The 14,843-nt window shown below is 40.7% G+C and overlaps 1 protein-coding gene across 1 annotated transcript in view; it reads left to right on the top strand.

The window, feature by feature from the left end:
• The first annotated feature begins 10,195 nt into the window (after positions 1-10,195).
• The window catches only part of ENOX1 (ecto-NOX disulfide-thiol exchanger 1), a 446,686-nt gene continuing 442,038 nt past the window's right edge, over positions 10,196-14,843 (top strand). The window contains exon 1 of the mRNA XM_058437834.1: positions 10,196-10,300. The gene's annotated coding sequence lies outside the window, so the exon portion shown is untranslated. The remainder of the gene's footprint in view (positions 10,301-14,843) is intronic.

Genomic DNA, 14,843 nt, shown 5'->3' with positions numbered 1-14,843 from the left:
TTAGAAGAGGTGGGAAACTGATAAATTAGCTGGAAAAAAAATAGAAAAACACTTGAGAATACATAGCAGAGAACACACTTCTTTCACAGAGGGTACTGACAGCGTGGTCTATTTGGTGCCCTCCAGATTCAAGGCTGAAACTGGAAACAATGGTGCTTTAATTTGCTGCACAGCTAATGGGCCTGCTGATTTGTTCTCATTTTTTAGTCCTATAGTATGTCCTTAAAATCCTCTTAAGGGTTTATACTTTTAGCCTGAGGTCTCTATGCTTCATTTTTCCTTTTGTTCTCTAAACACTTAGGTTGCCTCTTCCCGATTCATCTTCTGAGAGGATCAGCATAATGTATGGTAGGAATTGAATAATTTAGATGAAGCCTGTGACATGTCTTGATGATGTTAAACCACTCAGAATCCTAGGAAATAGTCCCAGCTTGCATTAGCAGAAGATTAATACAGGTGATCTTTAAAGTCTTAATTTAAAAAAATTTACATTTTTGCCAGTGATGATTGAAAAACACTGGCATTCTTTCTGCTCGCATTACTGATTACAACTGCAAATACTTGCAAAAGTACTAGAATGGCATCTCACTGTTCCATAAGGAGCAGAGTATTATTTTACCCTTTTAATGGCTATTAAATATTTAAAAAACAATTTTCTAAAAATATATCCATAACTATATGTAACATGGGCATAAATCACAATGGGAAATGTATTCTGATACACATGCATAATAATACTTGCTGGATATGTTTATATGTCTGATTTGCCAAGAAGAAATTTAAATTTTTGAGAGCTTTCTTACTTGAGACATCACTATGAGAAAAGGCAAAAATAGGGGTCTTTTGGATGAGGTCAAGACAGTGATTACTCACATTGTTACTATCGTTTTGCCCCGGGATATTCTGGATATGAGCCCAAACCTTATGATCCCCGAATGAGGAATGGTGGAAAACCATGGTGAACTAGTTATTTGGAAGGTGGAATCAAGGAAACCACCAGTTCTTGAACCTTTTCCAGAACGGGAGCATATTAAGAGAGGTAATGAGAGCAAAGAGTTTGTCCTGCTATCTGTAGAACAGAGAGGGTACAGTGAGCCTTGGAGAGCAAGGGAGTGTGGGGAGCGGTGGGGCAGGTTGCAGACCACAGCCAGGAAGAGGAGAATCAAGGGAGTCCAGCTGTGGACTTGTAGAACTGGAGTTGAAATTTAATTCAAGAAGAAACATTTGGAACATTTGGTAACAAGTGACATGATCAACATAACATTCGGGTAGATGATTGTTGCTGTGTTATAAAATAGCTCAGAGAGGAGGAAGACAGTTGGTGCATGCTAAGAATGACTGCAGAAGAGTGAGAAGGAGAAGGAATTTGACTTGATGACAGGACTGATAGAGAAGACAGAAGATAAAGGTAAGTTATAGACAGTGTAAGTCAAGGCTGGATTGCTGCCTTGGAGAACAACTCCCATATTTAACAGTCCAAAAAAACAAAAAGCAAAGTGACCAGAAGATTATCCAGCGAATGTCCAAATGCCTTGTGGAACAGGTCGGTTCTCTTCCCAGCTTAAAAATCATGGAACGATGGACATGGAACAGTTTGCGAAACATAGAACTTTGCTAAACCGATCATTTCTCTTTTGGATGTGCTATGACTGTAGCCCTTGCCCCACCCATATCCAGAAGATCATCCAGACAGCAATAAATAAGGAGCATGGTAGGAATTAGAGGTCAGGGAAGGAAGCATAGGTCTGGGGATCATCAGTGAACACAGCAGTGGGGTCTGAGTGTATGGATGAGCATTCTGTGTCACAGAGTGAAGAAAGGGAGGAGCAGAGGTGTGGCAGCAAATACGGTGAGATGCTTTGTGAAAAGGCCAAGGAACAAAAAGAAACAGAGTGGTTGGAGTGGCATTAAACTCATGGAATTGTTTGACCTAAATTTAAGTGGATACTTGCTTCATTTGAGTAAACAGTCTGATTAGTGTTTTCAGACTATACATAAATGAAGGGATAGTTCCATCTCTCAAGACTTAGGACCCACAGAGAATTCAGAATATAAATGCAGCAAGCTGAGCCCCAAAACCTTTTGGGCTAGCCACCAGAAAGATTATCATGAGCCCCTTTTCTTTTACAAATAAAATTCACCCTTATTTGTCTTAGGGTTGACTATGGAAATTCTTTAAATGGATATCAAGAAGGAAATCTTCCAGTAAATTCTGCACTGCAAAGCAGTAGCATTATTTAAATAAAGAATACATTAATTTTTACATTGCAATCAAGATCAACCAGCACTTACCCATCCACCAGAATGCATTATAATACTGAGCACTTTTTTAGTTCTACACTGAAAATCCCTTTGAATCCTATATCAGTGTTCACTAGACAGAATCTGTCTATATATTAGATACATATATATGTATTAGGAGATTTATTTTAAGGAATTGGCTCATGCAAATGTGGGTGCTGGTAAGTCTAAAAATCACAGGGCAAGCCAGCAGTCTGAAAACTCAGGCAAGAATTGATGTTACAGCCTTGAGTATGAAATGCATAGGGCAAGTTAGCAGGCTGGAAACTTAGACTGGATGTCTATGTTACAGTCTTAAAGGAGAACTCCTTCTCTTGGAAACTCAGTTTTTGCTCTTAAGGCCTTCAACTGATTAGATGAAGCCCATCTACATGATCAGGAGTAACCTGTAGCTAAAGTCAACTGATTATAGATGTTAATCCCATCTATCAAATACTTTTACAGTAACATCTAAACTAGTGTTGAACTTAAGAACTGAGCACTCTAGCCCAGCCAGGTTGACTGCGATGATTTTGCCATCACAAATCTCATATTTTTACTGTAGTGGAAAGAGCAGAGTTGGCTGCATTTTGCTTCATTTTCCCCAGTGTTGTAATCTTTATAAGGGAGTAAGAGAATGTTAGTGGTTCAATGGTGGCATTTTTACTGGCACTTTTTTTTTCTGTCAAATTGTTAGATAATTTGTTTGAAAAGCTGGGCCATGTTAACACCTTACCCCTGTCCCACATGGTGCCAAATGGTCTTATCTTCTTTACCTGCTAAGAAGAGTAGGTATGGAAAATGCAAATTTTCATTGAACAAGGTTATTGACTACTCAAGTTCTGTAGTGAGGTTGCTCAGCTGACTATGTGACAGTCACAGGGGATGTGGGGAGTTAATATTTTCTGGGAAGAATTTTAATGTTAGAATTTACTGTCTTTTGCACATATAAATTTGAAGCCTTAATGTTATGCTCTTCTGGTTATTTGCATTGAATATGCATGTAAATTCACAATATATACTATATGCCAAGAACATAAATTATCAATTGGGACTTTCCCTGGTTGTTAGCAATTTTGGCCGCTTTAAAAATTAATACTTTGAAGAAATATACGTTTTCAAATTTGTTTGTAGCATCTTTAGTTTCCAAAGGAAAATATATAGCACACTCTCAACCAGGAAGGTAGATCTCTGCTGTAACATTCTCTGGATTTAAAAAGTTGTGCATAATGCTAAAGGTTAGAATGTTTTTATTTATCTTTCCTGTGTATGTGTTTCAATTAGGTGTTGCAGATGTTTGTTTCCATTAACAATGCTGAGAAATACATGTTTCTGTAGCATGATTGCAGCCTACTGCAGTCCAGTATACTTGGGGTGAGTCTTTTCAGTGATAAACACGCTTCCAGTAGCAGAGCAGCATATTGTACTTCCAGGTGGAAGAAGACCTGCCTGTGCTGCACAACTGAGGGCAGGAGACTCCCAAAGAGGTACTCTGTAGCCTCTCTGCCTGCCATTGAGGCTTGTTGTCTTGGCAACTAAAACACAGCTATCCATCCTTTCCCCAGGCAGGGAGTTCCAGTCATCCTTGACTTTGTCCTGACCTTTTCTCCCCTTTACAATCTGTTTAGGGTTCTGCCATGCATCTCCCAGGCAGCTTTGAATTTTCTCTCCCTTGGAAATCTCCAGGCCACCTCCTGGTTTTGTCTTTCTCCTTTGGACCAATGAATGCTCATCACCAGCATCCCAGCTACTCGGCTTGCTTACTTCTTCCTAAGTCTAAAGCAAGGCCTCCCAGACCTTCCTGCCCACTATGAAAGTCAGGTCATCTTGCACTGTGAAACTCTAGAGTGTAGCATTCTCTGCAGGGTGCAAACATTCATCCTCAACTTCAGTAGTCTGCTCTCGCACACTATTTGGAATCATTTTAAAAACTCTTTTGTCTGCGCTGTACATCTTTCATGACTTAGTCACCCTCCTCCACCTTACTAACCCTATGGACCACTTTATCCTCTATGTTTCTAAGGTATTTCATCTTGCGCAAAATCAGCCCTCTTTAAGTGGTCCAGAGCAAGGGCCCTCAGCTGACAAGTTTTATTGGTGGCACCATCACCACCACCATGGCAGCAAATATTATCACTAACTTCTGTGCCAGCATGTTAGCATACTGCAAGTAGCTACAGAAAATGGGCCTGTGGACATTGACTCAAAACTTAAGTTAGGAGGCCGGGCGCGGTGGCTCACGCTTGTAATCCCAGCACTTTGGGAGGCCGAGGCGGGCGGATCATGAGGTCAGGAGATCGAGACCACGGTGAAACCCCGTCTCTACTAAAAATACAAAAAATTAGCCGGGCGTGGTGGCGGGCGCCTGTAGTCCCAGCTACTCGGAGAGGCTGAGGCAGGAGAATGGTGTGAACCCGGGAGGCGGAGCTTGCAGTGAGCCGAGATTGCGCCACTGCACTCCAGCCTGGGTGACAGAGCGAGACTCCATCTCAAAAAAAAAAAAAAAAGTTAGGGCCTCTGTGTTATTGTGAAGCCTGGTCAAGGGCTCAAGTCGGGATGAGAATCCATCTTGGTTCTGCTCTTCATTTATGTCCTTGGACATGGCTGGATCTACCAGGATTAACAGGTGACTTCCACCCATCCACCCCTGACTCCTGTACCCTCCAAAAAAGTGACCTGTAGATAGTCAAATGGTGCTAGGGCATAGACCTGAAGTGGCACCATTTTCTGATTCACTTTTGGGCCAAGTACGCATTATTTACTAATTTGCAGCTGGGTACTTTATAGGCTTATAGAGGCCTGCACTTACAGAATAGATACAACAATCAAAAAGATTCAAAGTGAAGTTGTTTTTTTTTGAGACGAAGTTTCACTCTTGTTGCCCAGGCTGCAATGGCACGATCTCAGCTCACCGCAACCTCCGACTCCCGGGTTCAAGTGATTCTCCTGCCTCAGCCTCTCAGGTAACTGGGATTACAGGCATGCGCCACTACCCCCAGCTAATTTTTGTATTTTTTAATAGAGATGGGGTTTCGCCATGTTGGGCAGGCTGATCTCGATCTCCTGACCTCTCAAGAGATCTGCCCACCTTGGCCTCCCAAAGTGCTGGGATTATAGGTGTGATTTTTTTTTTTTTTTGACAGAGTCTCACCATGTCACCCAGGCTGGAGTGTCGTGGTGTGCTTTTAGCTCACTGCAACCTCCACATCCTAGGTCCAAGCGATTCTCCTGTCATAGCCTCCTTGAGTAGCTGGGATTACAGGTTCCTGCCACCACACTCAGCTAATTTTTGTATTTTTCAGTACAGACAGGGTTTTGCCATGTCGGCCAGGCTGATCTTGAACTCCTGACCTCAAGTGATCTGCCCGCCTTGGCCTCCCAAAGTGCTGGGATTATAGGCAAGAGCCAACATGCCCAGCCTCAAAGTGAAGTCTTTTATTATGAGGAGAAAGTACTAGGTAAGGATAATTTAATTTTGTAATCATTATTGCATCCTGGCAAAATTTTCTGCAGTAGTTTCTTCTCCTTCCCTTCCCTCTTCATCCCTGCTCCTCTTCTCCTCCTTCCACTCTTCCTTTTTCTTCCTCTTCTTCCTCCTCTTCTTCCTTTTTAGATAATAATCATAGTAGCTAATAAATGTATAAAATATTCTGACTGGCTCAGATGCATTTTTCCTAGGCTTGATTGTGTCATTGGAAACTCTAACCACAGAGGTACCATGTGCTGTGGGTGGAGCAGCCTTCTAACTGTCATAGAAACACGGAAGCCACATGCTAGATTTACATAGAGCTTAGGGGCTCTGAGTGTAAGAACTGGAGCTTGACTCATTTTTGGCATTCAGACATGCACTGATCTCTCTCATGGCTTAGGATTCCCCAGAAAAGGTTGGATCAAGGGCTGTGATGAGGTCCCTGAACAAAAGCCATGAGTGAAGAAGTTTGTTAACGTGGACCAGACCGACCTACAGGAGTTTGGTTTTGTTTTGCTTTTGAGACGGAGTCTTGCACTTGTCGCCCAGGCTGGAGTACAATGGGGCGATCTCAGCTCACTGCAACCTCTGCCTCCCACGTTCAAGCAATTCTCCTGCCTCAGCCTCCCAATTAGCTGGAATTACAGGTGCCCACCACCGTGCCTGGCTGATTTTTGTATTTTTAGTAGAGACGGGGTTTCATCATGTTGCCCAGGATGGTCTCGAACTCTTGACCTCAGGTGATCCACCCACCTTGGCCTCCCAAAGTGCTGGGATTACAGGAGTGAGGCCACCATGCCTGGCCGAGCTCCTGGGTTTGAAAGTCCAAGGGGCAGTGGTTCTAGGTACCTCCCTTGACCTAATGAGCCTCCCCTCAATTCCCCCTACTGACAACAGACTCCTGCTCACACAAAAAACAAGTATACTATGGCATGGATGATGGCTGTGTCATAAAGCAGGGGTCAGTGAACTACGGCCCTTGAGGAAAATCCAGCCTGTGGCCTGCTGGATTGTTTATACATTTTTAAAGGGTGGTAAAAAGAAAAAAAAACAAAGAATATGCCACAGAGACAGAAGTGGTCTTTAAAAGCTAAAATATTTACTATCTGGCCCTTTATTGGTAAAATTTGCCAACCCTTGCCAAGAACTGGTCCGTGATACCTAACGATGTTACTTTGGCAGCCCTGTTTTGAAAAAGCAAGGCTCAAGAGTGGAAATGGCTTCCCCGATGGTGAGGCCTTGAGGTTCCTTCCCTTCCCTCTTCACCCCATTCTTTGTGCTGTAGAAGTTGTCTTCCATGAGAACGTTGTCAGAGGTGTTGATGGTGACTGATGGATGGCAGAGTGATGAAGGCATGTGGAGCAGAGGAAAAGTTCAAGAGAGTAGGAGAGGAGGGTTGTCAGGCAGCAGGCTGTAAGTCTGACTGTCAGGGAATCCTGGAGGGAGTAACTGAGGAGGGGATCCCAGGAAAAGCTCAGACTTATTAGTCCATGCATGGAGCTCAGAGGATTGGGACTTAGGCTGTTGCCTTAAATACAACATATCTGTAGCACTGGGAGGCCAGGGGACTTTTGGTTTGCACTTGTGTTCTATAGTTTACAAAGTCTTTCTCATTTTGTGAGAACCCTCTGAAGCAGGCGGTGTGTGTGTTACTTTTGACCTCAATTCATAAAGAAAAAAAGGATTGATGCTATGTCAGGGGAAATGTCTTCTTCAGGGTTATAGAGTTATTATATGATGAAGTTGGAAATCAAATCTAGATACTCTGGCTCTAAAACCTGAGCACCATTCTTGGAATCAGTGAATTATCGAAGTGTGAACTCTGCACCTCTCACCAACACAAAAGCCATCTTACTAGATATTGTTTATTTGTAAGTTCATTATATTAACGTATACAACACTAGAAATGGTTAGAGTAGCTTCAGAATTGGATTCATTTTATTCCTCAGCTTAGCCCCTTCTCACACAGTAAGGCACCTATAGAACAAACTAACCAGAGTGTGAAGGCAATTTGCGTTGCCTTGCATTGTTTGTGTGTGCCTGGGAACTCTCAGTTGAGACAGATTACTTGGATGTTCTAGTTTTACTTTCATAGACAACCTATGAAAGGGGTAATTATGAGAAGTAATTATTGACACTATGACAACCTGAATAAAAATTGAAGTTGTTTGTACTATTTTCCCATAGATATTAGAGCAAGACATTACAATAAATGGAGTGGCCTGTTTTGTGTGTGTATGATTTGGATATCAGAGACCATCATTCCTACATGATATGACACTTTATTTGCCACCTTCTCACTTTGACATTTTTGTCCTAACTAAATGTGCAGTGGAGCCAGCTGTGGTCTGCATAGGTTCTAGCACTGTGTCTGGGTCTAACCCTGAGCAATGCATTTGGTTTTGGAGCCAGTGTCGCTGATACAGGTTGCAGCCAGCACAGGGAAATCCATCACAGTAACAGCAATGTAGCCATCACAGGGAGTCTAACCACATCCATATTCAGATAAGGAGAACACTGAGTACTCTCACTGAAAATGATATGCAGGGACTCTGGGATAATGCTGCCTTTACACTGTTCATAAAATATGGTAAAAATAAAGCCTTAAAAGTCAGCTTGTGAAGAGTGGAGACAGGAAAATTAGAGTAGCAATTCACACAGCACACTTTTCCTTGGAGTGAGAAGTCATATCAATTTCTCAAAAACAGGTATTTCACCTCTTACAGGATCCATAAGAAGGCTAGGTCAGCCACAAGTTAGTGGCTTATGAACTCACTTGGACCTTTGCTTGTCTGGCAAATGTCATTTCTTAGCCTTCCATGCACCCAAATCTGGGGTTTCTGTTTCCCCAGCTCTGCCCTCTGTGTTATCATCTTATTTTATTTTCTTCACAGCACTTTCTACTGTTTGCAGTTATCTAATTTATTAATTGGCTTGCTTAATCTCAATCTCTCAGCTTTGGGTTGTAAGCTGCGTGGTTGCAGAAGCTGACCATGGCTCTCTGGTTCACTGTTGTTTTCTGTAGCCCAAAGAACAGCGTCTGGGCTGTGGTAGGTGCTCAATATGAATCAAAAAGATGAATCAATGAATGAATTGGTGAGTAAATACATGCTTTCCTGTTGCTTAACCCTACAGAATAGTCCCAGTACTGGGTTATGATCTTTCCCTAGTGGAAGAATCCAGAGATTCTATTGTTGCCCTAACAAATTACCACAAACCCAGTGGCTTAACAACACAGATTTATAGTTTTAACAGTTCTGCAGGTCAGAAGTCTAACACAGTTCTCACTGGGCTCAAATCAAAGTGTCAGCATGGCTGGAGACTTTGGGGGAGATCCATGTTATTTCCTCTTCCATTTTCTACAGGTCACACACATTCCTTGGCTGTGATCTTCAAAGCTAGCAATGGTAGGTCGAGACCTTCTCATGCTGCCATCTCTCTGGTTCTCTACAGCTGAAAAAGGTTCTTCGTTTTTAAGGACTGATGTGATTAGATTGAGTTTACTTGGAAAATACAGGATAATCTCCCATCTCCAAGCCATTAATCATAATCACATCTGCAAAATCTATTTTGCCATATAAGGTAACATATTCACGGGTTCCAGGAAATAGGCCCTGGACATCTTTGGGGGTTTGGTGGTAGTCATCATTCTGCCTGTCACGTGGATTTATTCACAAAGGGGGTATAGGGATAGTCAAGCCCAAAGCCTCATTTCTCTTCCAGAATGTATATTGCAAAACAGAGAGTCTTCCCAAGTCGTTTATTCATTCCACAAGAAATATTTGTGGAACTTGTCACGTTCTTTTGATAATTTGGTTCCTGATGGCAGAGTGAGCCTAGATTGCTGTTTTGCAGGGTTGGATATGGAGACCCTGGGGAAGTTCACCTGAATTCCTAACCAAGCCTGACAATCAGAAATTGGGCTTCTAACCAGAAAGGGATCAGTGTGTCTAAAAGGGACTCAAAGCAGTTGTAGTGGTACCAATGGTGGTGTCAGATACAGTAATTTATTTTATTTTGGAGTAATTTATTTATTCAATCTTTATAATAATCCTATAATAGAAACACTATTATTATCCCCGTTTTACAGATGATGAAACTAAGGCACACAAAGGTTAAAAAAATTGCTTAAGTGACTGAGCCAGGAGTGACTGGCTAATGAGCGAATGAGACAGGATTTAAAATCTCAGGCAATCTAGCTCTTGACTGTGTTCCCTAACCACTGCACTTCCCTGCCCCTTACGAGGCCCATTAGAGAGTGGCCAAAGAAGCCTCTGAGAGGGCCAGAATGGGTGCTGAGACCATCTATTGGCCTCCTTGGTTTTGTGAAGTAGAGAGAACATGGAATGGTAAGAAGCTTCTGCTTCCTTGGTTACCAGATCTGGGCCTGGATCAAGCCACTTCAATTCACTGAGCCTCTGTGAAGAGGAAATAGAAATTCTGCTTGTCTGCATCTCTAGTGTGGGAGAAGGATAAAACGATTATTGACACGTGCTCTATAAACATTGCCGTTACTATCCACATGTCTAAATGATGAGGCGAGAAAGGAAAGTGAGTATGATCACCTCAGTGCCCCAAGACTCTATCTGGCTTTTGTCACCCTGGGGTAAACTGGAGAGCGTGATTGAGACATGAAATCTTCCCATATCCTCTGTGAGAGAGGGTGATTGATGACAGGGATGTACAGGTCGGCCTGTGACAGCATGTAATCAATCAGGGCATGAGAAGGATAGCTTGTCTTTGGTGTACAGATGAGGATTCTAATAACCCAACAGTGGCCACCAGAAGGAAAAGCCTCCTGTGCTTGTCTTCACTTCCTTCATTTCAGTAGCTGCAGAGTCGTCAGGCGGTCCCAAGAATTTCTTGTACGAAGATGGTATGCCTTAGTTTTGCCCTAATTGCATGAGCACAAGTGACAGCTGTGAGTTCTGGGCTTAAGAGGGAGGAGTAAAGATTTACCTTGGAGTTAGCCAACCTCTGCAATCACTTATTTAATCAATCATACAGAACTGTCAAAAGCAGTGAGGGGTCTGAGATTTTACCCTGCCTATGAGGTAACAAGTTAGCCTGCCTGATTCATACATGCTGGCAGAAGACACGAAACTCCTGGACCAGACATAAAGGATGTTACTGCTCAATGCACAGCAGGCAGCATGGGCTACAAGCTCTCATCTTGTAGAGCTTGAGGGGAACCTCCCTTGAGGGCAATGCGGAGGGGGCCCAGGTGATTACTTCATACGTACTGGATCTGTGTCACAACTGAGGAACACAGAGTTTAGGAAATAACCAGTCTTATAAACTGTTTCTGGCACACTTGCCCAACCTTTGCCCTGGAGGAAGGCATTATCTTTATGACTCTTGCCAGGAAACAAAATTATCCTCTTTCCTGGAGGAGGAAGACATAATCTTTATCCTCCCAGGCTGTTTGCTTTACAGACATCCTTGAATAGTAGTCTGAGACAAAAGGTACCACAGGGTAGAGAATTGTCTCCCAATAGAAACTAGTGTGTAATTAGCTAAAATAATGACCATAAAAGGTATTTTTTAAATATGTAAAATTTTACAAGTGAATTTATATAATCTGAATTCTGAGAAGGAGAATTATTTTCTAATTCTTTTCACTTACTGAGTTCTACTAAATAATTTGGAATAGGGATTCAACCAAACTTGTTACTTAAATACTCAATTTCCATGGAGTTCAGAACTTCCAATGAATTGGTAATTAATTGGTATTGTAATGAAAGATTGTTTACATAGAATGTGCAAAGGGCATATGATTGATTGTCTCTTTAATCACCTTTGGTTACAGTAGTAAATGAAAGTATACATTTTGTACTTTGACAATGGGTGATGCCAATTGAACCTTATTAAAGACTTCTGTGGCCGAGCGCAGTGGCTCATGCCTGTAATCCCAGCGCTTTGGTAGGCTCTGGTGGGAGGATCACTTGAGGCCAAGAATTCTAGGCTGTGCTGGGCAACATAGTGAGACCTTACCTCTCTTAAAAAAAAAAAAAATTAACTGGACATTGTGGCATGCCCCTGTAGTTCTCACTACTCAGAAGGAGGCTGAGGTGGGAGGATCACTTGAACCTCAGGTATTACAGACTGCCATGAGCGATGATTATGCCACTGTGCTCTAGCCTGGGCACAGAGTGAAACCCTTCTCTAAAGATATAAATAAATAAATAAATAAATAAATAAATAAATAAATAAATATTTTGGCTAAGAAAAACACACACCTTTCTTTGATTTCCATCATGATTTTTTAGCCAAATTCTTAATGGGAAAACTATTATTTGATACATGTTTCTTTATATTTGATTTTTAAATTTCCAAAATATGTTATCTTTAGTTATGGTTAATATTACAGACCTATCACTGCCTACCCAGTGTGTGGTCAGTGACAAATTGAACCCAAATAACTTGTATAATCTATGAGATAACCAAACCCCGAATATGTTTTTTAGGCTTAAACTTGGTATAGGACCCGAAAGGTACTGTAAATGTTGGAAGAGCAAGGATCCACGTTCTGCCTGGGGTGGTGTAGTACTGTGAATATGGCTTTAAAGGCAGCTAGATCTGGATTGAACTCCAACTCTGCCAATTCCTAATTCTGCAATTTAACTAAAATATATGAGCATCAGTTTTTTCATCTGTAAATTGTATATAATGATTACTACATAATAGGATAGTTATGCAGTCCACATGAAATAAGTTATTTGAAGCTGCTACCTTCCTTTAAAAATGTAAAGAGAATATTGAAGTCAGTACAGGACCATTATAAAGTTTATTTGATTACTTTCAGCTTGGGTGAAGCTTTAAATTCTTAGTGAAATTCCTTCGCTAAAGCATTCACTTATTGTCTATTATTTTTCTAGTTATCTAGGTGCATTGGGGAATTAAAGTCATCATTTAAAAATCATCCCATGGATATCAAAAGCTCATAAATTGTTAGATGCTAATGGGAAAGTCAAGAATCTGCTTCAACTTATAATTGTAGGCGTACACAGAGCTGTCTAGGGGAATGCAAGGGTTGGCTTCAATTCCCAGAATAAAATACTTTGCAGATTTCAAAATATGTCACTCACTATAAAATTAATTATTTACCAGCCACTCACATACTAATCACGGTTGAAAGTATGAAAGACCACAGGAAAGAATGGATGGTTACCTTTCTATCACAAGTGCTGGTATTAAGAAATAATGATAACTCACATGTGTGTGTGATGCCCTCAGTTTTATGGGAAATCGAGAACTGAATATTTTAAAACTAATTACAATTAATTAAGATGACTAAAAGAGCAATGGCAGTTTGGGATTCTATTTTTACCAAATTAATCTCTCCAGTGAAAAGTAGGTGAGAGATTTTAGACTTGACAAACAACTTAAAAGCTTTGCAATAGGAATGGAATGAGAAAGCACAATGAGCAGAAGAATAGTTAGTGAAATTATGTACTCCTTAAAACAAGCAGCTACTGTATTTTGCATGTAAAGGTAGACATGACTGAAGAGGTAGGGAGATGAGGAGAGGAAAGTTAATGTGTTTCAGCAGATGGAATGATGGAAGATAAATGCCTTCTCTTGGTATGTAATCTTGATTTGCTGCTACGATGTAGAAAATAATGTAGAAAATAGCACTATATCACAGTGCCAGCTTATATTGATATATATGTATGTATATATGGATATTTATCTGTATGTGCATGTATATATATGTATGTGTGTATATGTATGTATATATATATATATACATACATATACACACATACATCCAGGATGTCTTCAGATTATATATAAAATGTTAAGGGCTTTACTTAGTGGAGATTGGGTTAAATATTTACTTCTTGCTAAGTATTACCATATGCCTAAACTTTTAAAATAGTAGCTATTCCAAAGGAAGAAATCAAACTAAACAATTGGGAAGATATATCAAGTCTAGTTTCAATTGGTGGTTCGTAGAGATAACTGGATAACACTGATGTTACTTCCCTGTTGTACAGCTCATACTAAATAGGCATCTGTCATGAATGGCCAGGGTGCTGTGCTGGATCTATCATGACTAAACTGATCATGATCATTAGCCTGTCTTCTTAGTTCATTCACTGCCAGGAGGTAGACGGTGGGAGAACACAAACACTATGTACCTACCCTCGGTCCTTGGCATCCAGTGTAAGAGGTGAAGTTTCCGAATCTAACCCCTGCCCTCAAGAACCTTATAATACGGTAGGGGAGCTTGCACATATGTGAGACAGGACAGTTGTAAACATGTAAATCAATAACAATTTTTCTTTATAAATAAAAAATGTTTTGAGTTAATTTTTACAAGTAATATTTTTTCCTACATAATTGTAATTGTTTTACTTTGAAAGACAGTGAAATGAGTGTCTCTTCCTCTTAGTTTTCTACTTGTAGTTTTCCTACATTGGACTGTATGATCATGGACACAAATATTAATATTTCATGCCTTTCAGTACAAACATAGCTGTAGTATAAATGAGGAAGGAGAATATCAGCCTAAGTGAAGGAAGTTCAAATTCTGAGCTCTATTAGGCAGGAACATTGATATTCCAATAAATAGAGTAGTTGAGGCTATAGCACGTTGTCTGCACAAAGCTGTAGGGTCAACATTTTTTAGATAGTGTCATGGATGAGTAGTTAATTAAGTAAAGGAATCCAATCCCAGTGGGATCTTGAGGGAAATGAAGTCTATACTTTCCTCTCCTTGAACATTGGGGCAAATTGGTCTTTGATTCTGTTGAAGCCATCTCTTGGGTGCTTCTGCCCTACGTTCTGCTTCTGTTACTTTGAAAATCCTTTTTGTTGAAATGACCTTAGTGTCAGTGACACCTATCAGCTAAATTTAATTGCTTTTCTAAAAATACTGTCCTTTTTTCCCAATAATTACTTCAATTCACGATTAATTAAAGCATAACATGTTGGAAACTTTCTTGTTTAAACTCTTCCTATTCTTCACCTTATTGATTAATTTATTTATTACCAATGACCAACTCAGTGTGGGTAGTGTTTTTCTCAGCTTCCAGCTCCCAGCTTTCTTTCTTGATGTGGTTGAATTTTGAGATATTCAGAGCAAGCA

This window comes from Hylobates moloch, unplaced genomic scaffold, assembly GCF_009828535.3.
Source record: "Hylobates moloch isolate HMO894 unplaced genomic scaffold, HMol_V3 SCAFFOLD_4, whole genome shotgun sequence".
Taxonomy (NCBI): domain Eukaryota; kingdom Metazoa; phylum Chordata; class Mammalia; order Primates; family Hylobatidae; genus Hylobates; species Hylobates moloch.
The sequence above is the reverse complement of the archived record's forward strand: the minus strand, read 5'-3'. Positions and strand labels throughout refer to the sequence as shown.